This window comes from Heptranchias perlo, chromosome 36 (assembly GCF_035084215.1).
Source record: "Heptranchias perlo isolate sHepPer1 chromosome 36, sHepPer1.hap1, whole genome shotgun sequence".
In the NCBI taxonomy this organism is placed as follows: domain Eukaryota; kingdom Metazoa; phylum Chordata; class Chondrichthyes; order Hexanchiformes; family Hexanchidae; genus Heptranchias; species Heptranchias perlo.
The window spans coordinates 26,784,550-26,812,109 of NC_090360.1; positions in this window are offsets into that span (position 1 = coordinate 26,784,550).

The window sequence follows — 27,560 nt, forward strand, 5'->3', positions numbered from 1 at the left end:
AGGACGAGATGGAGCAGGAGGGCGAGAAGGAGCACTAGGTGGACAAGGAGCAGCAGGTGTACAATGAGCAGGAGGTGGACAAGGAGCAGGAGGTGGAGAAGGAGATGGAGGTGGACACGGAGCAGGAGGTGGACAATGAGCAGGAGGTCGACATGGAGCCGGAGGTGGACAATGAGCAGGAGGAGGAGAAGGAGATGGAGGAGGAGAAGGACGTGGAGAAGGATCAGGAGGAGGAGAAGGAACAGGAGGTGGAGAAGAAGCAGGAGGAGGAGATGGAGCAGGTGGAGGAGAAGGAGCAGGAGAAGAAGAAGTAGCAGGAGGTGGAGAAGGCGGTGGAGGAGGAGGAGGAAGTGGAGAAGGAGCAGGAGGAAGAGAAGGAACAGGAGGTGGAAAAGAAGCAATAGGTGGAGAAGAAGCACGAGGCGGAGAAGAACCAGCAGGGGGAGTAGGAGAAGGAGTTGGAGAAGAAGCTGGAGGACAAGGATGAGGAGGAGGAGGAGCAGAAGGAGCAGGAATTGGAGAAGGAGTAGGAGGAGGAGAAGGAGCAGAAGGAGGAGAAGGAGCAGGAGGTGGAGATGGCGCAAGATGAGGAGATGGAGCAGGAGGTGGAGAAGGAGTAGGAGGTCGAGAAGGAGCAGGAGGTGGAGAAGGAGCAGGAGGGAGAAAAGGAGCAGGAGGAAGACAAGAAGCTGGAGGTGGAGAAGGAGCAGGAGGAGGAGAAGGAGGAGAAGAAGGAGCAGGAGGTGGTGAATGAGCAGAAATGGAGAAGGAGCAGGAGGTGGACAAGGAGCAGGAGGTCAGGAAGGAGCAGGGGGGCGTGAAGGAGCTGGAGGACGAGAAGGAGCAGGAAGGCGAGAAGGAGCACTAGGTGGACAAGGAGCAGGAGGTGCACAAGGAGCAGGAGGTGGACAAGGATCAGGAGATGGACACAGAGCAGGAGGTGGACAATGAGAAGGAGGTGGGGAAGGAGCAGGAGAAGGAGAAGGGGCAGGAGGTGGAGATGGAGCAGGAGGTGGAGAAGGAGCAGGAGGTGGAGAAGGAGCAGAAGGGAGAAAAGGAGCAGGATGGAGTCAAAGAGCAGGAGGTGGAGAAGGAGCAGGAAGAGGAGAAGGAGGAGAAGAAGGAGCAGGAGGTGGTGAAGGAGCAGGAGGTGGAGAAGGAGCAGGAGGGCAGGAAGTAGCAGGAGAGCGAGAAGGATCAGGAGGTGGACAAGGATCATGAGGTGGACAAGGAGCAGGAGGCGGACAAGGCGCAGGAGGTGGACAAGGAGCAGGAGGTGGACAAGGAGCAGGAGGTGGACAAGGAGCAGGAGGTGGACAAGGAACAGGAGGAAAAGAAGCAACAGGTGGAGAACGAGCAGGTGGCTGAAAAGGACCAGGACGGCGAGTAGGAGAAGGAGTTGGAGAAGAAGCAGGAGGAGGAGCAGAAGCAGGAGGTGAAGAAGGAGCAGGAGGTGGAGAATGAGCAGGAGGTGCAGAAGGAGCAGGAGGTGGAAAAGGAGCAGGAGGGCGAGAAGGAGCAGGAGGGCGAGAAGGAGCAGGAGGGCGAGAAGGAGCAGGAGGGCGAGAAGGAGCTGGAGGACGAGATGGAGCAGGAGGGCGAGATGGAGCACTAGGTGGAGAAGGAGCAGGAGGTGTACAATGAGCAGGAGGTGGACATGGAGCCGGAGGTTGACAAGGAGCAGGAGGTAGATAAGGAGCAGGAGGTGGACAAGGAGCAGGCGGAGGAGAAGGAGATGGAGGAGGAGAAGGACGTGGAGAAGGATCAGGAGGAGGAGAAGGAACAGGAGGTGGAGAAGAAGCAGGAGGAGGAGAAGAAGCAGGAGGAGGAGAAGGAGCAGGAGGAGGAGAAGTAGCAGGAGGAGGAGAAGGAGGTGGAGGAGGAGAAGGAGGTGGAGAAGGAGCAGGAGGAAGAGAAGGAACAGGAGGTGGAAAAGAAGCAATAGGTGGAGAAGAAGCACGAGGCGGAGAAGAACCAGCAGGGGGAGTAGGAGAAGGAGTTGGAGAAGAAGCTGGAGGACAAGGATGAGGAGGAGGAGGAGCAGAAGGAGCAGGAATTGGAGAAGGAGTAGGAGGAGGAGAAGGAGCAGAAGGAGGAGAAGGAGCAGGAGGTGGAGATGGCGCAAGATGAGGAGATGGAGCAGGAGGTGGAGAAGGAGTAGGAGGTCGAGAAGGAGCAGGAGGTGGAGAAGGAGCAGGAGGGAGAAAAGGAGCAGGAGGAAGACAAGAAGCTGGAGGTGGAGAAGGAGCAGGAGGAGGAGAAGGAGGAGAAGAAGGAGCAGGAGGTGGTGAATGAGCAGAAATGGAGAAGGAGCAGGAGGTGGACAAGGAGCAGGAGGTCAGGAAGGAGCAGGGGGGCGTGAAGGAGCTGGAGGACGAGAAGGAGCAGGAAGGCGAGAAGGAGCACTAGGTGGACAAGGAGCAGGAGGTGCACAAGGAGCAGGAGGTGGACAAGGATCAGGAGATGGACACAGAGCAGGAGGTGGACAATGAGAAGGAGGTGGGGAAGGAGCAGGAGAAGGAGAAGGGGCAGGAGGTGGAGATGGAGCAGGAGGTGGAGAAGGAGCAGGAGGTGGAGAAGGAGCAGAAGGGAGAAAAGGAGCAGGATGGAGTCAAAGAGCAGGAGGTGGAGAAGGAGCAGGAAGAGGAGAAGGAGGAGAAGAAGGAGCAGGAGGTGGTGAAGGAGCAGGAGGTGGAGAAGGAGCAGGAGGGCAGGAAGTAGCAGGAGAGCGAGAAGGATCAGGAGGTGGACAAGGATCATGAGGTGGACAAGGAGCAGGAGGCGGACAAGGCGCAGGAGGTGGACAAGGAGCAGGAGGTGGACAAGGAGCAGGAGGTGGACAAGGAGCAGGAGGTGGACAAGGAACAGGAGGAAAAGAAGCAACAGGTGGAGAACGAGCAGGTGGCTGAAAAGGACCAGGACGGCGAGTAGGAGAAGGAGTTGGAGAAGAAGCAGGAGGAGGAGCAGAAGCAGGAGGTGAAGAAGGAGCAGGAGGTGGAGAATGAGCAGGAGGTGCAGAAGGAGCAGGAGGTGGAAAAGGAGCAGGAGGGCGAGAAGGAGCAGGAGGGCGAGAAGGAGCAGGAGGGCGAGAAGGAGCAGGAGGGCGAGAAGGAGCTGGAGGACGAGATGGAGCAGGAGGGCGAGATGGAGCACTAGGTGGAAAAGGAGCAGGAGGTGTACAATGAGCAGGAGGTGGACATGGAGCCGGAGGTTGACAAGGAGCAGGAGGTAGATAAGGAGCAGGAGGTGGACAAGGAGCAGGCGGAGGAGAAGGAGATGGAGGAGGAGAAGGACGTGGAGAAGGATCAGGAGGAGGAGAAGGAACAGGAGGTGGAGAAGAAGCAGGAGGAGGAGAAGAAGCAGGAGGAGGAGAAGGAGCAGGAGGAGGAGAAGTAGCAGGAGGAGGAGAAGGAGGTGGAGGAGGAGAAGGAGGTGGAGAAGGAGCAGGAGGAAGAGAAGGAACAGGAGATGGAAAAGAAGCATTCGGTGGAGAAGGAGCAGGAGGGAGACATGGAGCAGGAGGTGGAGAAGGAGCAGGAGAAAGAGGTGAAGAAGTAGCAGCAGGAGCAGAAGAAGCAGCAGGAGAAGTAGCAGCAAGAGGAGACGGAGCAGGAGCGGGAGAAGGAGCAGAAGCGGGAGTAGGAGCAGGAGCGGGAGAAGGAGCATGAAGTGGAGAAGGAGCAGGAGGAGGAGGTTGAGCAAAAGTGGAGAAGGAGCACGAGTTGGAGAATGAAGAGGAGGTGGAGAAGGAGCAGGAGGAGGAGAAGGAGCTGGAGGAGAAGAAGGAGCAGGAGGTGGAGATGGAGCCGGAGTGGAGAAGGAGGAGGAGAAGGAGGTGGAGGAGGAGAAGGAGGTGGAGAAAGATCAGGAGGAGGAGAAGGAACAGGAGGTGGAGAAGGAGCAGGAGGAGGAGAAGGAGCAGGAGGTGGACAAGGAACAGGAGGAGGAGAAGAAGTAACAGGTGGAGAACGAGCAGGTGGCGGAAAAGGACCAGGAGGGCGAGTATGAGAAGGATTTAGAGAAGATGCAGGAGGAGGAGCAGGAGCAGGAGGAGAAGAGGGAGCAGGAGGTGGAGAAGGAGCAGGAGGTGGAGAAGGAGCAGGAGGTGGAGAAGGAGCAGGAGGTGGAGAAGGAGCAGGAGGGCGAGAAGGAGCAGGAGGGCGAGAAGGAGCAGGAGGGCGAGAAGGAGCAGGAGGGCGAGAAGGAGCAGGAGGGCGAGAAGGAGCAGGAGGGCGAGAAGGAGCAGGAGGACGAGAAGGAGCAGGAGGGCGAGATGGAGCACTGGGTGGACAAGGAGCAGGAGGTGTACAATGAGCAGGAGGTGGACAAGGATCAGGAGGTGGACACGGAGCAGGAGGTGGACAATGAGCAGGAGGTGGACATGGAGCCTGAGGTGGACAAGGAGCAGGAGGTAGATATGGAGCAGGAGGTGGACTAGGAGCAGGAGGAGGAGAAGGAGATGGAGGAGGAGAAGGACGTGGAGAAGGATCAGGAGGAGGAGAAGGAACAGGAGGTGGAGAAGAAGCAGGAGGAGGAGAAGGAGCAGGAGGAGGAGAAGGAGCAGGAGGAGGAGAAGGAGTAGGAGAAGAAGAAGTAGCAGGAGGAGGAGAAGGAGGTGGAGGAGGAGAAGGAGGTGGAGAAGGAGCAGGAGGAAGAGAAGGAACAGGAGGTTGAAAAGAAGCAATATGTGGAGAAGGAGCAGGAGGCGGAGAAGGTGCAGGAGGTGGAAAAGGAGCAGTAGCTGGACAAGGAGCAGGAGGGAGACATGGAGCAGGAGGCGGAGAAGGAGCAGGAGAAAGAGGTGAAGAAGTAACAGCAGGAGCAGAAGAAGCAGCAGGAGGAGAAGTAGCAGCAAGAGGAGACGGAGCAGGAGCGGGAGAAGGAGCAGAAGCGGGAGTAGGAGCAGGAGCGGGAGAAGGAGCATGTAGTGGAGAAGGAGCAGGAGGAGGAGGTTGAGCAAAAGTGGAGAAGGAGCACGAGTTGGAGAATGAAGAGGAGGTGGAGAAGGAGCAGGAGGAGGAGAAGGAGCTGGAGGAGAAGAAGGAGCAGGAGGTGGAGATGGAGCAGCAGGTGGACAAGGAGCAGGAGGTGGACAAGGAACAGGAGGAGGAGAAGGAGGTGGAGGAGGAGAAGGAAGAGGAGGTGGAGAAGAAGCAACAGGTGGAGAACGAGCAGGAGGCGGAAAAGGACCAGGAGGGTGAGTAGGAGCAGGAGGGCAAGAAGGAGCAGGAGGTGGACAAGGAGCAGGAGTTGGACAAGGAGCAGCAGGTGGACAAGGAGCAGGAGGTGGACAAGGAACAGGAGGAGGAGAAGGAGGTGGAGGAGGAGAAGGAAGAGGAGGTGGAGAAGAAGCAACAGGTGGAGAACGAGCAGGAGGCGGAAAAGGACCAGGAGGGTGAGTAGGAGCAGGAGGGCGAGAAGGAGCAGGAGGGCGAGAAGGAGCACTAGGTGGACAAGGAGCATGAGGTGTACAATGAGCAGGAGGTGGACAAGGAGCAGGAGGTGTCGAAGGAGATGGAGGTGGACACGGAGCAGGAGGTGGACAATGAGCAGGAGGTCGACATGGAGCCGGAGGTGGACAAGGAGCAGGAGGAGGAGAAGGAGATGGAGGAGGAGAAGGACGTGGAGTAGGATCAGGAGGAGGAGAAGGAACAGGAGGTGGAGAAGAAGCAGGAGGAGGAGATGGAGCAGGTGGAGGAGAAGGAGCAGGAGAAGAAGAAGTAGCAGGAGGTGGAGGAGGAGGTGGAGGAGGAGGAGGAAGTGGAGAAGGAGCAGGAGGAAGAGAAGGAACAGGAGGTGGAAAAGAAGCAATAGGTGGAGAAGAAGCACGAGGCGGAGAAGAACCAGCAGGGGGAGTAGGAGAAGGAGTTGGAGAAGAAGCTGGAGGACAAGGATGAGGAGGAGGAGGAGCAGAAGGAGCAGGAATTGGAGAAGGAGTAGGAGGAGGAGAAGGAGCAGAAGGAGGAGAAGGAGCAGGAGGTGGAGATGGCGCAAGATGAGGAGATGGAGCAGGAGGTGAAGGAGTAGGAGGTCGAGAAGGAGCAGGAGGTGGAGAAGGAACAGGGGGGAGGAAAGGAGCAGGAGGAAGACAAGAAGCTGGAGGTGGAGAAGGAGCAGAAGGAGAAGAAGAAGGAGCAGGAGGTGGTGAATGAGCAGAAATGGAGAAGGAGCAGGAGGTGGACAAGGAGCAGGAGGTCAGGAAGGAGCAGGGGGGCGTGAAGGAGCTGGAGGACGAGAAGGAGCAGGAAGGCGAGAAGGAGCACTGGGTGGACAAGGAGCAGGAGGTGCACAAGGAGCAGGAGGTGGGCAAGGATCAGGAGATGGACACAGAGCAGGAGGTGGACAATGAGAAGGAGGTGGGGAAGGAACAGGAGAAGGAGAAGGGGCAGGAGGTGGAGATGGAGCAGGAGGTGGAGAAGGAGCAGGAGGTGGAGAAGGAGCAGAAGGGAGAAAAGGAGCAGAAGGGAGAAAAGGAGCAGGAGGGAGTCAAAGAGCAGGAGGTGGAGAAGGAGCAGGAAGAGGAGAAGGAGGAGAAGAAGGAGCAGGAGGTGGTGAATGTGCAGGAGTCGAGAAGGAGCAGGAGGTGGAGAAGGAGCAGGAGGGCAGGAAGTAGCAGGAGGGCGAGAAGAATCAGGAGGTGGACAAGGAGTAGGAGGTGGAGAAGGAGCAGGAGGTGGAGAAGGAGCAGGAGGTGGACAAGGAACAGGAGGAGGAGAAGAAGCCATAGGTGGAGAACGAGCAGGTGGTGCAGAAGGAGCAGGAGGTGGAAAAGGAGCAGAAGGGCGAGAAGGAGCAGGAGGGCGAGAAGGAGCAGGAGGGCGAGAAGGAGCAGGAGGGCGAGAAGGAGCTGGAGGACGAGATGGAGCCGGAGGGCGAGATGGAGCACTAGGTGGACAAGGAGCAGGAGGTGTACAATGAGGAGGAGGTGGTCATGGAGTCGGAGGTGGACAAGGAGCAGGAGGTAGATAAGGAGCAGGAGGTGGACAAGGAGCAGGAGGAGGAGAAGGAGATGGAGGAGGAGAAGGACGTGGAGAAGGATCAGGAGGAGGAGAATGAACAGGAGGTGGAGAAGAAGGAGGAAGAGGAGAAGGAGCAGGAGTTGGAGATGGAGCAGGAGGTGGAGAAGGAGCAGGAGGTGGAGAAGGAGCAGAATGGAGACAAGGATCAGGAGGGAATCAAAGAGCAGGAGGTGGAGCAGGAGCATGAGGAGGAGAAGGAGGAGAAGAAGGAGCAGGAGGTGGTCAAGGAGCAGGAGTTGGACAAGGAGCAGGAGGTGGACAGGGAGCAGGAGGTGGAGAAGGAGCAGGAGGAGGAGAAGGAGCAGGAGAAGAAGAAGGAGCAGGAGGAGGAGAAGGAGGTGGAGGAGGAGAAGGACGTGGAGAAGGATCAGGAGGAGGAGAATGAACAGGAGGTGGAGAAGAAGCAGGAGGAGGAGAAGGAGCAGGAGGAGGAGAAGGAGCAGGAGGAGGAGAAGGAGCAGGAGAAGAAGAAGTAGCAGGAGGAGGAGAAGGAGGTGGAGGAGGAGAAGGACGTGGAGAAGGAGCAGGAGGAAGAGAAGGAACAGGAGGTGGAAAAGAAGCAGTCGGTGGAGAAGGAGCAGGAGGGAGACATGGAGCAGGAGGTGGAGAAGGAGCAGGAGAAAGAGGTGAAGAAGTAGCAGCAGGAGCAGATGAAGCAGCAGGAGGAGAAGTAGCAGCAAGAGGAGACGGAGCAGGAGCGGGAGAAGGAGCAGAAGCGGGAGTAGGAGCAGGAGCGGGAGAAGGAGCATGTAGTGGAGAAGGAGCAGGAAGAGGAGGTTGAGCAAAAGTGGAGAAGGAGCACGAGTTGGAGAATGAAGAGGAGGTGGAGAAGGAGCAGGAGGAGGAGAAGGAACTGGAGGAGAAGAAGGAGCAGGAGGGAGACATGGAGCAGGAGGTAGAGAAGGAGCAGGAGGAGGAGAAGGAGGAGGAGCAGGAGGCGAAGAAGGAGCAGGAGGTGGAAAAGGAGCAGGAGGAGGAGAAGGAGAAGGAGGAGGAGAAGGAGAAGGAGCAGGAGGAGGAAAAGGAGCAGGAGGAGGAAAAGGAGCAGGAGGTCGAGAAGGAGCAGGAGGTCGAGAAGGAGCATGAAGTGGAGAAGGAGCAGGAGGAGGAGGTTGAGCAAAAGTGGAGAAGGAGCACGAGTTGGAGAATGAAGAGGAGGTGGAGAAGGAGCAGGAGGAGGAGAAGGAACTGGAGGAGAAGAAGGAGCAGGAGGTGGAGATGGAGCCGGAGTGGAGAAGGAGGAGGAGAAGGAGGTGGAGGAGGAGAAGGAGGTGGAGAAAGATCAGGAGGAGGAGAAGGAACAGGAGGTGGAGAAGAAACAGGAGGTGGAGAAGAAGCAGGAGGAGGAGAACGAGCAGGAGGAGGAAAAGGAGCAGGAGGAGGAGAAGGATCAGGAGGAGGAGATGGAGATGGAGGAGGAGAAGGACGTGGAGAAGGATCAGGAGGAGGAGAAAGAACCGGAGGTGGAGAAGAAGCAATAGGTGGAGAAGGAGCAGCAGGCGGAGAAGGAGCAGGTGGAGGAGAAGGAGCAGCTTAAGAAGAAGTAGCAGGAGGAGGAGAAGGTGGTGGAGGAGGAACAGGAGGTGGAAAAGAAGCAATAGGTGGAGAAGGAGCAGCAGGCGGAGAAGGAGCAGGTGGAGGAGAAGGAGGAGGAGCAGGAGGCGGAGAAGGTGCAGGAGGTGGAAAAGGAGCAGTAGGTGGAGAAGGAGCAGGAGGGAGACATGGAGCAGGAGGTGGAGAAGGAGCAGGTGGAGGAGAAGGAGGAGGAGCAGGAGGCGGAGAAGGAACAGGAGGTGGAAAAGGAGCAGGAGGAGGAGAAGGAGAAGGAGGAGGGGCAGTAGGAGGAGCAGGAGGAGGAGCAGGAGGCGGAGAAGGAGCAGGAGGTGGAAAAGGAGCAGGAGGTCGAGAAGGAGCAGGAGGGCAGATGGAGCAGGAGGGCGAGAATGCGCAGGAGTGGACAAGGCGCAGGAGATGTACAAGCAGCAGGAGGAGGAGCAGGAGGAGGAGCAGGAGCCGGAGAAGGAGCAGGAGAAGGAAAAGGAGCAGGAGGAGGAGAAGGAGCAGGAGTGGAGAAGGAGCAGGAGAAGAAGAAGGAACAGAAGGAGGAGAAGGAGCAGGAGGAGGAGCAGGAGGTGGAGAAGAAGCAATAGGTGGAGAAGGAGCAGCAGGCGGAGAAGGAGCAGGTGGAGGAGAAGGAGCAGCTTAAGAAGAAGTAGCAGGAAGAGGAGATGAAGGTGGAGGAGGAACAGGAGTTGGAAAAGAAGCAATAGGTGGAGAAGGAGCAGCAGGCGGAGAAGGAGCAGGTGGAGGAGAAGGAGGAGGAGCAGGAGGCGGAGAAGGTGCAGGAGGTGGAAAAGGAGCAGTCGGTAGAGAAGGAGCAGGAGGGAGACATGGAGCAGGATGTAGAGAAGGAGCAGGTGGAGGAGAAGGAGGAGGAGCAGGAGGCGGAGAAGGAACAGGAGGTGGAAAAGGAGCAGGAGGAGGAGAAGGAGAAGGAGGAGGAGAAGGAGAAGGAGCAGGAGGAGGAAAAGGAGCAGGAGGAGGAAAAGGAGCAGGAGGTCGAGAAGGAGCAGGAGGTCGAGAAGGAGCAGGAGGGCGAGATGGAGCAGGAAGGCGAGAAGGCGCATGAGTGGACAAGGCGCAGGAGATGTACAAGCAGCAGGAGGAGGAGCAGGAGCCGGAGAAGGAGCAGGAGAATGAAAAGGAGCAGGAGGAGGAGAAGGAGCAGGAGTGGAGAAGGAGCAGGAGAAGAAGAAGGAACAGGAGAAAGAGAAGGAAGAGGAGGTCGAGAAGGAGCAGGAGGTGGAGAAGGAGGAGGAGGTCAAGAAGGAGCAGGAGGTGGAGAAGGAGCAGGAGGGAGAAAAGAGCAGGAGGTGGAGAAGGAGGAGGAGGTGGAGAAGGAGCAGGAGGAGGAGAAGGAGGAGAAGATGGAGCAGGAGGTGGTGAATGAGCAGAAATGGAGAAGGAGCAGGAGGTGGACAATGAGCAGGAGGGCAGGAAGGAGCAGGAGGGCGTGAAGGAGCTGGAGGACGAGAAGGAGCAGGATGGCGAGAAGGAGCACGAGGTGGACAAGGAGCAGGAGGTGCACAAGGTGCAGGAGGTGGACAAGGATCAGGAGATGGACACAGAGCAGGAGGTGGACAATGAGAAGGAGGTGGGGAAGGATCAGGAGAAAGAGAAGGAGCAGGAGTTGGAGATGGAGCAGGAGGTGGAGAAGGAGCAGGAGGTGGAGAAGGAGCAGAATGGAGACAAGGATCAGGAGGGAATCAAAGAGCAGGAGGTGGAGCAGGAGCAGGAGGAGGAGAAGGAGGAGAAGAAGGAGCAGGAGGTGGTCAAAGAGCAGGAGTTGGACAAGGAGCAGGAGGTGGACAAGGAGCAGGAGGTGGAGAAGGAGCAGGAGGAGGAGAAGGAGCAGGAGAAGAAGAAGGAGCAGGAGGAGGAGAAGGAGGTGGAGGAGGAGGAGGAGGTGGAGAAGGAGCAGGAGGAAGAGAAGGAACAGGAGGTGGAAAAGAAGCAATAGGTGGAGAAGAAGCAGGAGGCGGAGAAGGAGCAGGAGGAGGAGAAGGAGCAGGAGGAGGAGAAGGAGCAGGAGAAGAAGAAGTAGCAGGAGGAGGAGAAGGAGGTGGAGGAGGAGAAGGACGTGGAGAAGGAGCAGGAGGAAGAGAAGGAACAGGAGGTGGAAAAGAAGCAGTCGGTGGAGAAGGAGCAGGAGGGAGACATGGAGCAGGAGGTGGAGAAGGAGCAGGAGAAAGAGGTGAAGAAGTAGCAGCAGGAGCAGATGAAGCAGCAGGAGGAGAAGTAGCAGCAAGAGGAGACGGAGCAGGAGCGGGAGAAGGAGCAGAAGCGGGAGTAGGAGCAGGAGCGGGAGAAGGAGCATGTAGTGGAGAAGGAGCAGGAAGAGGAGGTTGAGCAAAAGTGGAGAAGGAGCACGAGTTGGAGAATGAAGAGGAGGTGGAGAAGGAGCAGGAGGAGGAGAAGGAACTGGAGGAGAAGAAGGAGCAGGAGGGAGACATGGAGCAGGAGGTAGAGAAGGAGCAGGAGGAGGAGAAGGAGGAGGAGCAGGAGGCGAAGAAGGAGCAGGAGGTGGAAAAGGAGCAGGAGGAGGAGAAGGAGAAGGAGGAGGAGAAGGAGAAGGAGCAGGAGGAGGAAAAGGAGCAGGAGGAGGAAAAGGAGCAGGAGGTCGAGAAGGAGCAGGAGGTCGAGAAGGAGCATGAAGTGGAGAAGGAGCAGGAGGAGGAGGTTGAGCAAAAGTGGAGAAGGAGCACGAGTTGGAGAATGAAGAGGAGGTGGAGAAGGAGCAGGAGGAGGAGAAGGAACTGGAGGAGAAGAAGGAGCAGGAGGTGGAGATGGAGCCGGAGTGGAGAAGGAGGAGGAGAAGGAGGTGGAGGAGGAGAAGGAGGTGGAGAAAGATCAGGAGGAGGAGAAGGAACAGGAGGTGGAGAAGAAACAGGAGGTGGAGAAGAAGCAGGAGGAGGAGAACGAGCAGGAGGAGGAAAAGGAGCAGGAGGAGGAGAAGGATCAGGAGGAGGAGATGGAGATGGAGGAGGAGAAGGACGTGGAGAAGGATCAGGAGGAGGAGAAAGAACCGGAGGTGGAGAAGAAGCAATAGGTGGAGAAGGAGCAGCAGGCGGAGAAGGAGCAGGTGGAGGAGAAGGAGCAGCTTAAGAAGAAGTAGCAGGAGGAGGAGAAGGTGGTGGAGGAGGAACAGGAGGTGGAAAAGAAGCAATAGGTGGAGAAGGAGCAGCAGGCGGAGAAGGAGCAGGTGGAGGAGAAGGAGGAGGAGCAGGAGGCGGAGAAGGTGCAGGAGGTGGAAAAGGAGCAGTAGGTGGAGAAGGAGCAGGAGGGAGACATGGAGCAGGAGGTGGAGAAGGAGCAGGTGGAGGAGAAGGAGGAGGAGCAGGAGGCGGAGAAGGAACAGGAGGTGGAAAAGGAGCAGGAGGAGGAGAAGGAGAAGGAGGAGGGGCAGTAGGAGGAGCAGGAGGAGGAGCAGGAGGCGGAGAAGGAGCAGGAGGTGGAAAAGGAGCAGGAGGTCGAGAAGGAGCAGGAGGGCAGATGGAGCAGGAGGGCGAGAATGCGCAGGAGTGGACAAGGCGCAGGAGATGTACAAGCAGCAGGAGGAGGAGCAGGAGGAGGAGCAGGAGCCGGAGAAGGAGCAGGAGAAGGAAAAGGAGCAGGAGGAGGAGAAGGAGCAGGAGTGGAGAAGGAGCAGGAGAAGAAGAAGGAACAGAAGGAGGAGAAGGAGCAGGAGGAGGAGCAGGAGGTGGAGAAGAAGCAATAGGTGGAGAAGGAGCAGCAGGCGGAGAAGGAGCAGGTGGAGGAGAAGGAGCAGCTTAAGAAGAAGTAGCAGGAAGAGGAGATGAAGGTGGAGGAGGAACAGGAGTTGGAAAAGAAGCAATAGGTGGAGAAGGAGCAGCAGGCGGAGAAGGAGCAGGTGGAGGAGAAGGAGGAGGAGCAGGAGGCGGAGAAGGTGCAGGAGGTGGAAAAGGAGCAGTCGGTAGAGAAGGAGCAGGAGGGAGACATGGAGCAGGATGTAGAGAAGGAGCAGGTGGAGGAGAAGGAGGAGGAGCAGGAGGCGGAGAAGGAACAGGAGGTGGAAAAGGAGCAGGAGGAGGAGAAGGAGAAGGAGGAGGAGAAGGAGAAGGAGCAGGAGGAGGAAAAGGAGCAGGAGGAGGAAAAGGAGCAGGAGGTCGAGAAGGAGCAGGAGGTCGAGAAGGAGCAGGAGGGCGAGATGGAGCAGGAAGGCGAGAAGGCGCATGAGTGGACAAGGCGCAGGAGATGTACAAGCAGCAGGAGGAGGAGCAGGAGCCGGAGAAGGAGCAGGAGAATGAAAAGGAGCAGGAGGAGGAGAAGGAGCAGGAGTGGAGAAGGAGCAGGAGAAGAAGAAGGAACAGGAGAAAGAGAAGGAAGAGGAGGTCGAGAAGGAGCAGGAGGTGGAGAAGGAGGAGGAGGTCAAGAAGGAGCAGGAGGTGGAGAAGGAGCAGGAGGGAGAAAAGAGCAGGAGGTGGAGAAGGAGGAGGAGGTGGAGAAGGAGCAGGAGGAGGAGAAGGAGGAGAAGATGGAGCAGGAGGTGGTGAATGAGCAGAAATGGAGAAGGAGCAGGAGGTGGACAATGAGCAGGAGGGCAGGAAGGAGCAGGAGGGCGTGAAGGAGCTGGAGGACGAGAAGGAGCAGGATGGCGAGAAGGAGCACGAGGTGGACAAGGAGCAGGAGGTGCACAAGGTGCAGGAGGTGGACAAGGATCAGGAGATGGACACAGAGCAGGAGGTGGACAATGAGAAGGAGGTGGGGAAGGATCAGGAGAAAGAGAAGGAGCAGGAGTTGGAGATGGAGCAGGAGGTGGAGAAGGAGCAGGAGGTGGAGAAGGAGCAGAATGGAGACAAGGATCAGGAGGGAATCAAAGAGCAGGAGGTGGAGCAGGAGCAGGAGGAGGAGAAGGAGGAGAAGAAGGAGCAGGAGGTGGTCAAAGAGCAGGAGTTGGACAAGGAGCAGGAGGTGGACAAGGAGCAGGAGGTGGAGAAGGAGCAGGAGGAGGAGAAGGAGCAGGAGAAGAAGAAGGAGCAGGAGGAGGAGAAGGAGGTGGAGGAGGAGGAGGAGGTGGAGAAGGAGCAGGAGGAAGAGAAGGAACAGGAGGTGGAAAAGAAGCAATAGGTGGAGAAGAAGCAGGAGGCGGAGAAGGACCAGCAGGGGGCGTAGCAGCAGGAGGTGGAAAAGGAGCAGGAGGGAGATAAGGAGCAGGAGGGAGTCAAAGAGATGGAGGTAGAGAAGGAGCAGGAGGAGGAGAAGGAGAAGGAGGAGAAGAAGGAGCAGGAGGTGGTGAATGAGCAGGAGTGGAGAAGGAGCTGTAGGTGGAGAAGGAGCAGGAGGTGGACAAGGAGCAGGAGGTGGACAAGGAGCAGGAGGAGCAGAAGAAGCAACAGGTGGAGAACGAGCAGGTGGCTGAAAAGGACCAGGAGGACGAGTAGGAGAAGGAGTTGGAGAAGAAGCAGGAGGAGGAGCAGGAGCAGGAGGAGAATAAGGAGCAGGAGGTGGAGAATGAGCAGGAGGAGGAGAAGGAGCAGGAGGTGGAAAAGGAGCAGGAGATGGACAAGGAGCAGGAGGTGGACAAGGAGCAGGAGGTGGACAAGGAGCAGGAGGCGGAGAAGGAGCAGGAGGCGGAGAAGGAGCAGGAGTTGGAGAGGGAGCAGGAGGAGGAGAAGGAGTAGGAGGAGGAGAAGGAGCAGGAGGAGGAGAAGGAGCAGGAGGTAGAAAAGGAACAGGAGGAGGAGAAGAAGCAACAGGTGGAGAACGAGCAGGTGGCGGAAAAGGATCAGGAGGGCGAGTATGAGAAGGATTTGCAGAAGAAGCAGGAGGAGGAGCAGGAGCAGGAGGAGAAGAGGGAGCAGGAGGTGGAGAAGGAGCAGGAGGTGGAGAAGGAGCAGGAGGTGGAGAAGGAGCAGGAGGGCGAGAAGGAGCAGGAGGGCGAGAAGGAGCAGGAGGGCGAGAAGGAGCAGGAGGGCGAGAATGAGCAGGAGGGCGAGAAGGAGCAGGAGGGCGAGAAGGAGCTGGAGGACGAGATGGAGCAGGAGGGCGAGATGGAGCACTAGGTGGACAAGGAGCAGGAGGTTTACAATGAGCAGGAGATGGACAAGGATCAGGAGGTGGACACGGAGGAGGAGGTGGACAATGAGCAGGAGGTGGACATTGAGCCGGAGGTGGACAAGGAGCAGGAGGTGGACAAGGAGCAGGAGGTGGACAAGGAGCAGGAGGAGGAGAAGTAGATGGAGGAGGAGAAGGACGTGGGGAAGGATCAGGAGGAGGAGAAGGAACAGGAGGTGGAGAAGAAGCAGGAGGAGGAGAAGGAGCAGGAGGAGGAGAAAGAGCAGGAGGAGGAGAAGGAGTAGGAGAAGAAGAAGTAGCAGAAGGAGGAGAAGGAGGTGGAGGAGGAGAAGGAGGTGGAGAAGGAGCAGGAGGAAGAGAAGGAACAGGAGGTGGAAAAGAAGCAATATGTGGAGAAGGAGCAGGAGGCGGAGAAGGTGCAGGTGGTGGAAAAGGAGCAGTAGCTGGACAAGGAGCAGGAGGGAGACATGGAGCAGGAGGTGGAGAAGGAGCAGGAGAAAGACGTGAAGAAGTAACAGCAGGAGCAGAAGAAGCAGCAGGAGGAGAAGTAGCAGCAAGAGGAGACGGAGCAGGAGCGGGAGAAGGAGCAGAAGCGGGAGTAGGAGCAGGAGCGGGAGAAGGAGCATCAAGTGGAGAAGGAGCAGGAGGAGGAGGTTGAGCAAAAGTGGAGAAGGAGCACGAGTTGGAGAATGAAGAGGAGGTGGAGAAGGAGCAGGTGGAGGAGAAGGAGATGGAGGAGGAGAAGGAGGTGGAGAACAAACAGGAGTAGGAGAAGGAGCAGGAGGAGGAGAAGGAGCAGGTGGAGGAGAAGGAGCAGGAGGAGGAGATGGAGATGGAGGAGTAGAAGGACGTGGAGAAGGATCAGGAGGAGGAGAAGGAACAGGAGCTGGAGAAAGGAGCAGGAGAAGAAGAAGTAGCAGGAGGAGGAGAAGAAGGTGGAGGAGGAACAGGAGGTGGAAAAGAAGCAATAGGTGGAGAAGGAGCAGCAGGTGGAGAAGGAGCAGGTGGAGGAGAAGGAGGAGGAGCAGGAGGCGGAGAAGGTGCAGGAGGTGGAAAAGGAGCAGGAGGAGGAGAAGGAGAAGGAGGAGGAGCAGGACGAGGAGCAGGACGAGGAGCAGAACGAGGAGCAGGACGAGGAGCAGGAGCAGGAGGTGTAAAAGGAGCAGGAGGTCGAGAAGGAGCAGGAGGGCGAAATGGAGCAGGAGGGCGAGAAGGAGCAGGTGGAGGAGAAGGAGGTGAAGAAGGAGCAGGAGGTGGTGAATGAGCAGGAGTGAAGAAGGAGCAGGAGGTGGAGAAGGAGCAGGAGGAAGAGGTGAAGAAGTAGCAGCAGGAGCAGAAGAAGCAGCAGGAGGAGAAATCGCAGCAAAGAGGAGACGGAGCAGGAGCAGGAGAAGGAGCAGAAGCGGGAGTGGAAGCAAGAGCGGGAGCAGGAGCATGAAATGGAGAAGGAGCAGGAGGAGGAGGCTGAGCAAAAGTGGAGAAGGAGCACGAGTTGGAGAATGAAGAGGAGGTGGAGAAGGAGCAGGAGGAGGAGAAGGAGCTGGAGGAGAAGAAGGAGCAGGAGGTGGAGATGGAGCCTGAGCGAAGAAGGAGGAGGAGAAGGAGGTGGAGGAGGAGAAGGAGGTGGAGAACAAACAGGAGGAGGAGAAGGAGCAGGAGGAGGAGAAGGAGCAGGTGGAGGAGAAGGAGCAGGAGGAGGAGATGGAGATGGAGGAGGAGAAGGACGTGGGGAAGGATCAGGAGGAGGAGAAGGAACAGGAGGTGGAGAAAGGAGCAGGAGAAGAAGAAGTAGCAGGAGGAGGAGAAGAAGGTGGAGGAGGAACAGGAGGTGGAAAAGAAGCAATAGGTGGAGAAGGAGCAGCAGGCGGAGAAGGAGCAGGTGGAGGAGAAGGAGGAGGAGCAGGAGGCGGAGAAGGTGCAGGACGTGGAAAATGAGCAGGAGGAGGAGAAGGAGAAGGAGGAGGAGCAGGAGGAGGAGCAGGATGAGGAGCAGGACGAGGAGCAGGACGAGGAGCAGGAGTAGGAGGTGTAAAAGGAGCAGGAGGTCGAGAAGGAGCAGGAGGGCGAAATGGAGCAGGACGGCGAGAAGGAGCAGGTGGAGGAGAAGGAGGTGAAGAAGGAGCAGGAGGTGGTGAATGAGCAGGAGTGGAGAAGGAGCAGGAGGTGGAGAAGGAGCAGGAGGAAGAGGTGAAGAAGTAGCAGCAGGAGCAGTAGAAGCAGCAGGAGGAGAAATCGCAGCAAAGAGGAGACGAAGCAGGAGCAGGAGAAGGAGCAGAAGCGGGAGTAGGAGCAGGAGCGGGAGCAGGAGCATGAAATGGAGAAGGAGCAGGAGGAGGAGGTTGAGCAAAAGTGGAGAATGATGAGGAGGTGGAGAAGGAGCAGGAGGAGCAGAAGGAGCAGGAGTAGGAGAAGGACCAGGAGGGGGAGTAGGAGAAGGAGTTGGAGAAGAAGCAGGAGGAGGAGGTTGAGTAGGAGGAGAAAAAGGAGCAGGAGGTGCAGGTGTAGAAGGATCAGTTGGTGGAGGTTGAGCAGGAGGTGGACAAGGAGCAGGAGGTGGAGAAGGAGCTGGAGGAGGAGAAGGAGCAGGAGGTGGAGATGGAGCAAGAAGAGGAGAATGAGCAAGAGGTGGAGAAGGAGCAGAAGGAGGAGACGGAGCAGGAGGAGGACAAGGAGCAGGAGGAGGAGAAGGAGCAGGAGATGGAAGTTGAGCAGGAGGTGGAGAAGGAGCAGGAGCAGGAGGAGGGGGATGAGAAGGAGCAGGAGGGTGAGACGGAGCAGGAGTCAGAGAAGGACCAGGGGGGGAGTAGTGGAAGGAATTGGAGAAGAAGCAAGAGGAGGAGGTTGAGCAGGAGGAGAAGAAGGAGCAGGAGCAGCAGCTGTAGAATGAGCAGTTGGTGGAGGTTGAGCAGGAGGTAGAGAATGAGCAGGAGGAGGTGGCTGAGAAGGAGCAGGAAGTGGAGTAGGAGGAGGAGGTGGAGAAGGAGCAGTAGGTGGAGAAGCAGCAGGAGGAGGAGAAGGAGCAGGAGGAGTAGAAGGAGAAGGAGGAGGAGATGGAGCAGGAGATGGAGGTTGAGCAGGAGGTGGAGAAGGAGCAGGAGGAGGGGGATGAGAAGGAGCAGGAGGATGAGATGGAGCACGGGAAGGAGAAGGAGCAGGAGGAGGAGAAGGAGCAGGAGGAGGAGAAGGAGCAGGAGGTGGAGATGGGGCAGGAGTGGAGAAGGAGCAGGAGAAGAAGAAGGAGCAGGAGAAGAAGAAGGAGCAGGAGCGAGATAAGGAGCAGGTGGTGGAGAAAGAGCAGGAGGAGAAGAAGGAAGAGAAGGAGGAGCAGGAGGTGGTGAATGAGCAGGAGTGAAGAAGGAGCAGGAGGTGGAGAAGGAGCAGAAGCGGGAGAAGGAGCTGAAGCGGGAGAAGGAGCAGCAGCGTGAGAAGGAGCAGAAGCGGGAGTAGGAGCAGGAGCGGGAGAAGGAGCATGAAGAGGAGAAGGAGCAGGAGGTGGAGAATGATAAGTAGGTAGAGAAGGAGCAGGGGTGGTGAACAAGAAGGAGGAGGAGATGGAGCAAGAGGTGGGGAAGGAGCAGTATGTGGAGAAGGAGCAGCAGCAGGAGTGTGAGCAAGAGGAGGAGGGTGAGCTGGAGGAGCTGAAGGAGCAGGAGGAGGAGGAAAAGGAGAAGGTGGAGGATGAGCAGCAGGTGGAGAAGGAGCAGGAGGTGGAGAAGGAGCAGGACGTGGAGAAGGAGCAGGGGGAGGAGAAGGAGGGGGAGAAGGTGACGGAGCAGGAGGAGGAGAAGGAGCAGGAGGATGAGAAGCGGCAAGAGCTGCAGAAGGAGCAGGAGGAGGAGAAGGAGCAGGAGGAGGAGAAGGAGCAGGAGGAGGAGAAGGAGCAGGAGGTGAAGAAGGCGCAAGATGAGGAGAAGGAGCAGGAGGTGGAGCAGGAGCAGGACGTGGAGAAGGAGCAGGAGAAGGAGCTGGAGAAGTTGCAGCAGAAGGAGAAGGAGCAGAAGCGGGAGAAGGATCTGAAGCGGGAAAAGGAGCATGAAGTGGAGATTGAGCAAAAGTGGAGAAGAAGCAGGAGGTGGAGAATGATGAGGAGGTACAGAAGGCGCAGGGGTTGAGAACAAGATGGAGCAGGAGATTGAGCAGGAGGTGGGGAAGGAGCAGAATGGGAGGAGGAGCAGGAGGGGGAGAAGGAGCAGAAGGGGAGGAGGAGCAGGAGGTGGAGAAAGAGCAGGATGGGGAGCAGGAGGAGTTGATGGAGCAGGAGGCGGAGGAGGAGGAGAAGGAGCAGGATCTGGAGATGGAGCAGGAGGAGGAGAAGGAGCAGGAGGAGGAGAAGTAGCAGGAGGAGGAGAAGGATCAGGAGGTGGAGAAGTAGCAGGAGGAGGAGAAGGATCAGGAGGTGGCGATGGCGCAGGAGTGGAGAAGGAGCAGGAGGAGGAGAAGGAGCAGGAGGATGAGAAGCGGCAAGAGCTGCAGAAGGAGCAGGAGGAGGAGAAGGAGCAGGAGGAGGAGAAGGAGCAGGAGGAGGAGAAGGAGCAGGAGGTGAAGAAGGCGCAAGATGAGGAGAAGGAGCAGGAGGTGGAGCAGGAGCAGGACGTGGAGAAGGAGCAGGAGAAGGAGCTGGAGAAGTTGCAGCAGAAGGAGAAGGAGCAGAAGCGGGAGAAGGATCTGAAGCGGGCAAAGGAGCATGAAGTGGAGATTGAGCAAAAGTGGAGAAGAAGCAGGAGGTGGAGAATGATGAGGAGGTACAGAAGGCGCAGGGGTTGAGAACAAGATGGAGCAGGAGATTGAGCAGGAGGTGGGGAAGGAGCAGAATGGGAGGAGGAGCAGGAGGGGGAGAAGGAGCAGAAGGGGAGGAGGAGCAGGAGGTGGAGAAAGAGCAGGATGGGGAGCAGGAGGAGTTGATGGAGCAGGAGGCGGAGGAGGAGGAGAAGGAGCAGGATCTGGAGATGGAGCAGGAGGAGGAGAAGGAGCAGGAGGAGGAGAAGTAGCAGGAGGAGGAGAAGGATCAGGAGGTGGAGAAGTAGCAGGAGGAGGAGAAGGATCAGGAGGTGGCGATGGCGCAGGAGTGGAGAAGGAGCAGGAGGAGGAGAAGGAGCAGGAGGATGAGAAGCGGCAAGAGCTGCAGAAGGAGCAGGAGGAGGAGAAGGAGCAGGAGGAGGAGAAGGAGCAGGAGGAGGAGAAGGAGCAGGAGGTGAAGAAGGCGCAAGATGAGGAGAAGGAGCAGGAGATGGAGCAGGAGCAGGACGTGGAGAATGAGCAGGAGAAGGAGCTGGAGAAGTTGCAGCAGAAGGAGAAGGAGCAGAAGCGGGAGAAGGATCTGAAGCGGGAAAAGGAGCATGAAGTGGAGATTGAGCAAAAGTGGAGAAGAAGCAGGAGGTGGAGAATGATGAGGAGGTACAGAAGGCGCAGGGGTTGAGAACAAGATGGAGCAGGAGATTGAGCAGGAGGTGGGGAAGGAGCAGAATGGGAGGAGGAGCAGGAGGGGGAGAAGGAGCAGAAGGGGAGGAGGAGCAGGAGGTGGAGAAAGAGCAGGATGGGGAGCAGGAGGAGTTGATGGAGCAGGAGGCGGAGGAGGAGGAGAAGGAGCAGGATCTGGAGATGGAGCAGGAGGAGGAAAAGGAGCAGGAGGAGGAGAAGTAGCAGGAGGAGGAGAAGGATCAGGAGGTGGAGAAGTAGCAGGAGGAGGAGAAGGATCAGGAGGTGGCGATGGCGCAGGAGTGGAGAAGGAGCAGGAGAAGAAGAAGGAACGGGAGGCGGAGTCGGAACAGGAGTAGGAGAATGAGCAGAAGGTGGAGAAGGAGCATGAGGTGGAGAAGGAGCATGAGGTGGAGAAGGAGCATGAGGTGGAGAAGGAGCATGAGGTGGAGAAGGAGCAGGAGGTGAAGAAGGAGCAGGAGGTGAAGAAGGAGCAGGAGGGAGACAAGGAGCAGGAGGTGGAGAAAGAGCAGAAGGAGGAGAAGGAGCAGGAGGAGGAGAAGGAGCAGGAGGTGGAGATGGAGCAGGAGGTGGAAATGGAGCTGGAGTGGAGAAGGAGCAGGAGAAGAAGAAGGAGCAGGAGGAGGAGTAGGAGCAGGAGGAGGAGAAGGAGCAAGAGGTGGAGAAGGCGCAAGATGAGGAGAAGGAGCAGGAGGTGGAGAAGGAGCAGAAGCGGGAGAAGGAGCTGAAGCGGGAGAAGGAGCAGCAGCGTGAGAAGGAGCAGAAGCGGGGGTAGGAGCAGGAGCGGGAGAAGGAGCATGAAGAGGAGAAGGAGCAGGAGGTGGAGAATGATAAGTAGGTAGAGAAGGAGCAGGGGTGGTGAACAAGAAGGAGGAGGAGATGGAGCAAGAGGTGGGGAAGGAGCAGTATGTGGAGAAGGAGCAGCAGCAGGAGTGTGAGCAAGAGGAGGAGGGTGAGCTGGAGGAGCTGAAGGAGCAGGAGGAGGAGGAAAAGGAGAAGGTGGAGGATGAGCAGCAGGTGGAGAAGGAGCAGGAGGAGGAGAAGGAGCAGGAGGAGGAGAAGGAGCAGGAGGAGGAGAAGGAGCAGGAGGTGAAGAAGGCGCAAGATGAGGAGAAGGAGCAGGAGGTGGAGAAGGAGCAGGACGTGGAGAAGGAGCAGGAGAAGGAGCTGGAGAAGTTGCAGCAGAAGGAGAAGGAGCAGAAGCGGGAGAAGGATCTGAAGCGGGAGAAGGAGCATGAAGTGGAGATTGAGCAAAAGTGGAGAAGAAGCAGGAGGTGGAGAATGATGAGGAGGTACAGAAGGCGCAGGGGTTGAGAACAAGATGGAGCAGGAGATTGAGCAGGAGGTGGGGAAGGAGCAGAATGGGAGGAGGAGCAGGAGGGGGAGAAGGAGCAGAAGGGGAGGAGGAGCAGGAGGTGGAGAAAGAGCAGGATGGGGAGCAGGAGGAGTTGATGGAGCAGGAGGCGGAGGAGGAGGATAAGGAGCAGGATCTGGAGATGGAGCAGGAATTGAGGAGGAGGCGGAGTAGAAGGAGCAGGAGGAGGAGGAGGTGCAGGAGAAGGAGAACGAGCAGGATGTGGAGATGGCGCAGGAGGAGGAGAAGGAGCAGGAGGAGGAGAAGTAGCAGGAGGAGGAGAAGGATCAGGAGGTGGCGATGGAGCAGGAGTGGAGAAGGAGCAGGAGAAGAAGAAGGAACGGGAGGAGGAGTCGGAACAGGAGTAGGAGAATGAGCATAAGGTGGAGAAGGAGCAGGAGGTGGAGAAGGAGCATGAGGTGGAGAAGGAGCATGAGGTGGAGAAGGAGCATGAGGTGGAGAAGGAGCAGGAGGTGAAGAAGGAGCAGGAGGTGAAGAAGGAGCAGGAGGGAGACAAGGAGCAGGAGGTGGAGAAAGAGCAGGAGGAGGAGACGGAGCAGGAGGAGGAGAAGGAGCAGGAGGTGGAGATGGAGCAGGAGTGGAGAAGGAGCAGGAGAAGAAGAAGGAGCAGGAGGAGGAGAAGGAGCAGGAGGTGGAGATGGAGCTGGAGTGGAGAAGGAGCAGGAGAAGAAGAAGGAGCAGGAGGAGGAGTAGGAGCAGGAGGAGGAGAAGGAGCAAGAGGTGGAGAAGGCGCAAGATGAGGAGAAGGAGCAGGAGATGGACAAGGAGCAGGAGGAGGAGAAGGAGGTGGAGGAGGAGAAGGAGGTGGAGAAGGAGGAGGAGGAGAAGGAACAGGAGGTGGAGAAGAAGCAATCGGTTGAGAAGGAGCAGGAGGCAACGAAGGACCAGGAGGGTGAGTAGTAGAATAAGTTGGAGAAGAAGCAGGAGGATGAGCAGGAGCAGGAGTAGAAGAAGGAGCAGGAGGAGGAGAAGGATCAGGAGGAGGAGAAGGAGCAGGAGGAGGAGACGGATCAGGAGGAGGAGAAGGAGCAGGAGGAGGAGAAGTAGCAGGAGGTGGAGATGGAGCAGGATTGGAGGAGGAGCAGCAGAAGAATAAAGGAGCAGGAGGAGGAGTAGAAGCAGGAGGAGGAGAAGAGGTAGGAGAAGGAGAAGGCGCAAGATGAGGAGGAGGAGCAGGAGAATGAGAACGAGCAGGAGGTGGAGAAGGAGAAGGAAGGAGAGAAGGAGGAGGAGGGAGACAATCAGCAGGATGTGGAGAAGGAGCAGGAGGAAGAGAAGGAGGAGAAGAAGGAGCAGGAGGTGGTGAATGAGCAGGAGTGGAGAAGGAGCAGGAGGTGGAGAAGGAGCAGGAGGGCGAGAAGGATCAGGAGGAGGAGAAGGAGCAGGAGGAGGAGACGTAGCAGGAGGTGGAGTTGGAGCAGGGGGAGGAGAAGGAGCAGGAGGAGGAGGTTGATCAGGAGTTGGAGAAGAAGCAGGAGGAGGTGGAGATGCAGCAGGAGGTGGAGAAGGAGCAGGAGGTGGAGATGCAGCAGGAGGTGGAGAAGGAGCAGGATGTGGAGAAGGAGCAGGAGGTGGAGAAGGAGCAGGAGGTGGAGAAGGAGCAGGAGGTGGAGAAGGAGCAGGAGGTGGAGAAGGAGCAGGAGGTGGAGAAGGGGCAGGAGCTGGAGAAGGAGCAGGAGGCGGAGAAGTAGGAGGAGGTTGAGAAGGAGCAGGAGGTGGAGATGGAGCAGGAGGTGGAGAAGGAGCAGGAGGTAGAGAAGGAGCAGGAGGTGGAGAAGGAGCAGGAGGTGGAGAAGGAGCAGGAGGTGGAGAAGGAGCAGGAGGGCGAGAAGGAGCAGGAGGGCGAGAAGGAGCAGGAGATCGAGAAGCAGCAGGTGGGCGACATGCAGCAGGAGGGCGAGAATGCGCAGGAGGTGGACAAGGAGCAGGAGGTGGACAAGCAGCAGGAGGAGGAGGTTGAGCAGGAGGTGGCGAAGGAGCAGAAGGTGGAGATGGAGCAGGAGAAGAAGCAGCAGGAGGAGGAATCGGAGCAGGAGGAGGAGAAGGAGCAGGTGGTGGAGATGGAGCAGGAGGAGGAGAAGGAGCAGGAGGAGGAGATGGAGCAAGAAGAGGAGAAGGAGCAGGAGGTGGAGAAGGAACAGCAGGTGGAGAATGAGCAGGAGGTGGAGAAGGAGCAGGACTGAGACAAGGAGGAGGAGGTGGAGAAGGAGCAGGAGGAAGAGAAGGAGGAGAAGAAGGAAGAGGAGATTGTGAATGAGCAGGAGTGGAGAAGGAGCATGAGGTGGAGAAGAATCAGGAGGAGCAGAAGGATCAGGAGGAGGAGAAGGAGCAGGAGGAGGAGACGTAGCAGGAGGTGGAGTTGGAGCAGGGGGAGGAGAAGGAGCAGGAGGAGGAGGTTGATCAGGAGTTGGAGAAGAAGCAGGAGGAGGTGGAGATGCAGCAGGAGGTGGAGAAGGAGCAGGAGGTGGAGATGCAGCAGGAGGTGGAGAAGGAGTAGGAGGTGGAGAAGGAGCAGGAGGTGGAGAAGGAGCAGGAGGTGGAGAAGGAGCAGGAGGTGGAGAAGGAGCAGGAGGTGGAGAAGGAGCAGGAGGTGGAGAAGGGGCAGGAGGTGGAGAAGGAGCAGGAGGCGGAGAAGTAGGAGGAGGTGGAGAAGGAGCAGGAGGTGGAGATGGAGCAGGAGGTGGAGAAGGAGCAGGAGGTAGAGAAGGAGCAGGAGGTGGAGAAGGAGCAGGAGGTGGAGAAGGAGCAGGAGGTGGAGAATGATAAGTAGGTAGAGAAGGAGCAGGGGTGGTGAACAAGAAGGAGGAGGAGATGGAGCAAGAGGTGGGGAAGGAGCAGTATGTGGAGAAGGAGCAGCAGCAGGAGTGTGAGCAAGAGGAGGAGGGTGAGCTGGAGGAGCTGAAGGAGCAGGAGGAGGAGGAAAAGGAGAAGGTGGAGGATGAGCAGCAGGTGGAGAAGGAGCAGGAGGAGGAGAAGGAGCAGGAGGAGGAGAAGGAGCAGGAGGAGGAGAAGGAGCAGGAGGTGAAGAAGGCGCAAGATGAGGAGAAGGAGCAGGAGGTGGAGAAGGAGCAGGACGTGGAGAAGGAGCAGGAGAAGGAGCTGGAGAAGTTGCAGCAGAAGGAGAAGGAGCAGAAGCGGGAGAAGGATCTGAAGCGGGAGAAGGAGCATGAAGTGGAGATTGAGCAAAAGTGGAGAAGAAGCAGGAGGTGGAGAATGATGAGGAGGTACAGAAGGCGCAGGGGTTGAGAACAAGATGGAGCAGGAGATTGAGCAGGAGGTGGGGAAGGAGCAGAATGGGAGGAGGAGCAGGAGGGGGAGAAGGAGCAGAAGGGGAGGAGGAGCAGGAGGTGGAGAAAGAGCAGGATGGGGAGCAGGAGGAGTTGATGGAGCAGGAGGCGGAGGAGGAGGATAAGGAGCAGGATCTGGAGATGGAGCAGGAATTGAGGAGGAGGCGGAGTAGAAGGAGCAGGAGGAGGAGGAGGTGCAGGAGAAGGAGAACGAGCAGGATGTGGAGATGGCGCAGGAGGAGGAGAAGGAGCAGGAGGAGGAGAAGTAGCAGGAGGAGGAGAAGGATCAGGAGGTGGCGATGGAGCAGGAGTGGAGAAGGAGCAGGAGAAGAAGAAGGAACGGGAGGAGGAGTCGGAACAGGAGTAGGAGAATGAGCATAAGGTGGAGAAGGAGCAGGAGGTGGAGAAGGAGCATGAGGTGGAGAAGGAGCATGAGGTGGAGAAGGAGCATGAGGTGGAGAAGGAGCAGGAGGTGAAGAAGGAGCAGGAGGTGAAGAAGGAGCAGGAGGGAGACAAGGAGCAGGAGGTGGAGAAAGAGCAGGAGGAGGAGACGGAGCAGGAGGAGGAGAAGGAGCAGGAGGTGGAGATGGAGCAGGAGTGGAGAAGGAGCAGGAGAAGAAGAAGGAGCAGGAGGAGGAGAAGGAGCAGGAGGTGGAGATGGAGCTGGAGTGGAGAAGGAGCAGGAGAAGAAGAAGGAGCAGGAGGAGGAGTAGGAGCAGGAGGAGGAGAAGGAGCAAGAGGTGGAGAAGGCGCAAGATGAGGAGAAGGAGCAGGAGATGGACAAGGAGCAGGAGGAGGAGAAGGAGGTGGAGGAGGAGAAGGAGGTGGAGAAGGAGGAGGAGGAGAAGGAACAGGAGGTGGAGAAGAAGCAATCGGTTGAGAAGGAGCAGGAGGCAACGAAGGACCAGGAGGGTGAGTAGTAGAATAAGTTGGAGAAGAAGCAGGAGGATGAGCAGGAGCAGGAGTAGAAGAAGGAGCAGGAGGAGGAGAAGGATCAGGAGGAGGAGAAGGAGCAGGAGGAGGAGACGGATCAGGAGGAGGAGAAGGAGCAGGAGGAGGAGAAGTAGCAGGAGGTGGAGATGGAGCAGGATTGGAGGAGGAGCAGCAGAAGAATAAAGGAGCAGGAGGAGGAGTAGAAGCAGGAGGAGGAGAAGAGGTAGGAGAAGGAGAAGGCGCAAGATGAGGAGGAGGAGCAGGAGAATGAGAACGAGCAGGAGGTGGAGAAGGAGAAGGAAGGAGAGAAGGAGGAGGAGGGAGACAATCAGCAGGATGTGGAGAAGGAGCAGGAGGAAGAGAAGGAGGAGAAGAAGGAGCAGGAGGTGGTGAATGAGCAGGAGTGGAGAAGGAGCAGGAGGTGGAGAAGGAGCAGGAGGGCGAGAAGGATCAGGAGGAGGAGAAGGAGCAGGAGGAGGAGACGTAGCAGGAGGTGGAGTTGGAGCAGGGGGAGGAGAAGGAGCAGGAGGAGGAGGTTGATCAGGAGTTGGAGAAGAAGCAGGAGGAGGTGGAGATGCAGCAGGAGGTGGAGAAGGAGCAGGAGGTGGAGATGCAGCAGGAGGTGGAGAAGGAGCAGGATGTGGAGAAGGAGCAGGAGGTGGAGAAGGAGCAGGAGGTGGAGAAGGAGCAGGAGGTGGAGAAGGAGCAGGAGGTGGAGAAGGAGCAGGAGGTGGAGAAGGGGCAGGAGCTGGAGAAGGAGCAGGAGGCGGAGAAGTAGGAGGAGGTTGAGAAGGAGCAGGAGGTGGAGATGGAGCAGGAGGTGGAGAAGGAGCAGGAGGTAGAGAAGGAGCAGGAGGTGGAGAAGGAGCAGGAGGTGGAGAAGGAGCAGGAGGTGGAGAAGGAGCAGGAGGGCGAGAAGGAGCAGGAGGGCGAGAAGGAGCAGGAGATCGAGAAGCAGCAGGTGGGCGACATGCAGCAGGAGGGCGAGAATGCGCAGGAGGTGGACAAGGAGCAGGAGGTGGACAAGCAGCAGGAGGAGGAGGTTGAGCAGGAGGTGGCGAAGGAGCAGAAGGTGGAGATGGAGCAGGAGAAGAAGCAGCAGGAGGAGGAATCGGAGCAGGAGGAGGAGAAGGAGCAGGTGGTGGAGATGGAGCAGGAGGAGGAGAAGGAGCAGGAGGAGGAGATGGAGCAAGAAGAGGAGAAGGAGCAGGAGGTGGAGAAGGAACAGCAGGTGGAGAATGAGCAGGAGGTGGAGAAGGAGCAGGACTGAGACAAGGAGGAGGAGGTGGAGAAGGAGCAGGAGGAAGAGAAGGAGGAGAAGAAGGAAGAGGAGATTGTGAATGAGCAGGAGTGGAGAAGGAGCATGAGGTGGAGAAGAATCAGGAGGAGCAGAAGGATCAGGAGGAGGAGAAGGAGCAGGAGGAGGAGACGTAGCAGGAGGTGGAGTTGGAGCAGGGGGAGGAGAAGGAGCAGGAGGAGGAGGTTGATCAGGAGTTGGAGAAGAAGCAGGAGGAGGTGGAGATGCAGCAGGAGGTGGAGAAGGAGCAGGAGGTGGAGATGCAGCAGGAGGTGGAGAAGGAGTAGGAGGTGGAGAAGGAGCAGGAGGTGGAGAAGGAGCAGGAGGTGGAGAAGGAGCAGGAGGTGGAGAAGGAGCAGGAGGTGGAGAAGGAGCAGGAGGTGGAGAAGGGGCAGGAGGTGGAGAAGGAGCAGGAGGCGGAGAAGTAGGAGGAGGTGGAGAAGGAGCAGGAGGTGGAGATGGAGCAGGAGGTGGAGAAGGAGCAGGAGGTAGAGAAGGAGCAGGAGGTGGAGAAGGAGCAGGAGGTGGAGAAGGAGCAGGAGGTGGAGAAGGAGCAGTCGGAAGAGGTTGAGCTTGACGAGGAGAAGGAGCAGGAGACGGAGAAGGAGCAGGAGGTA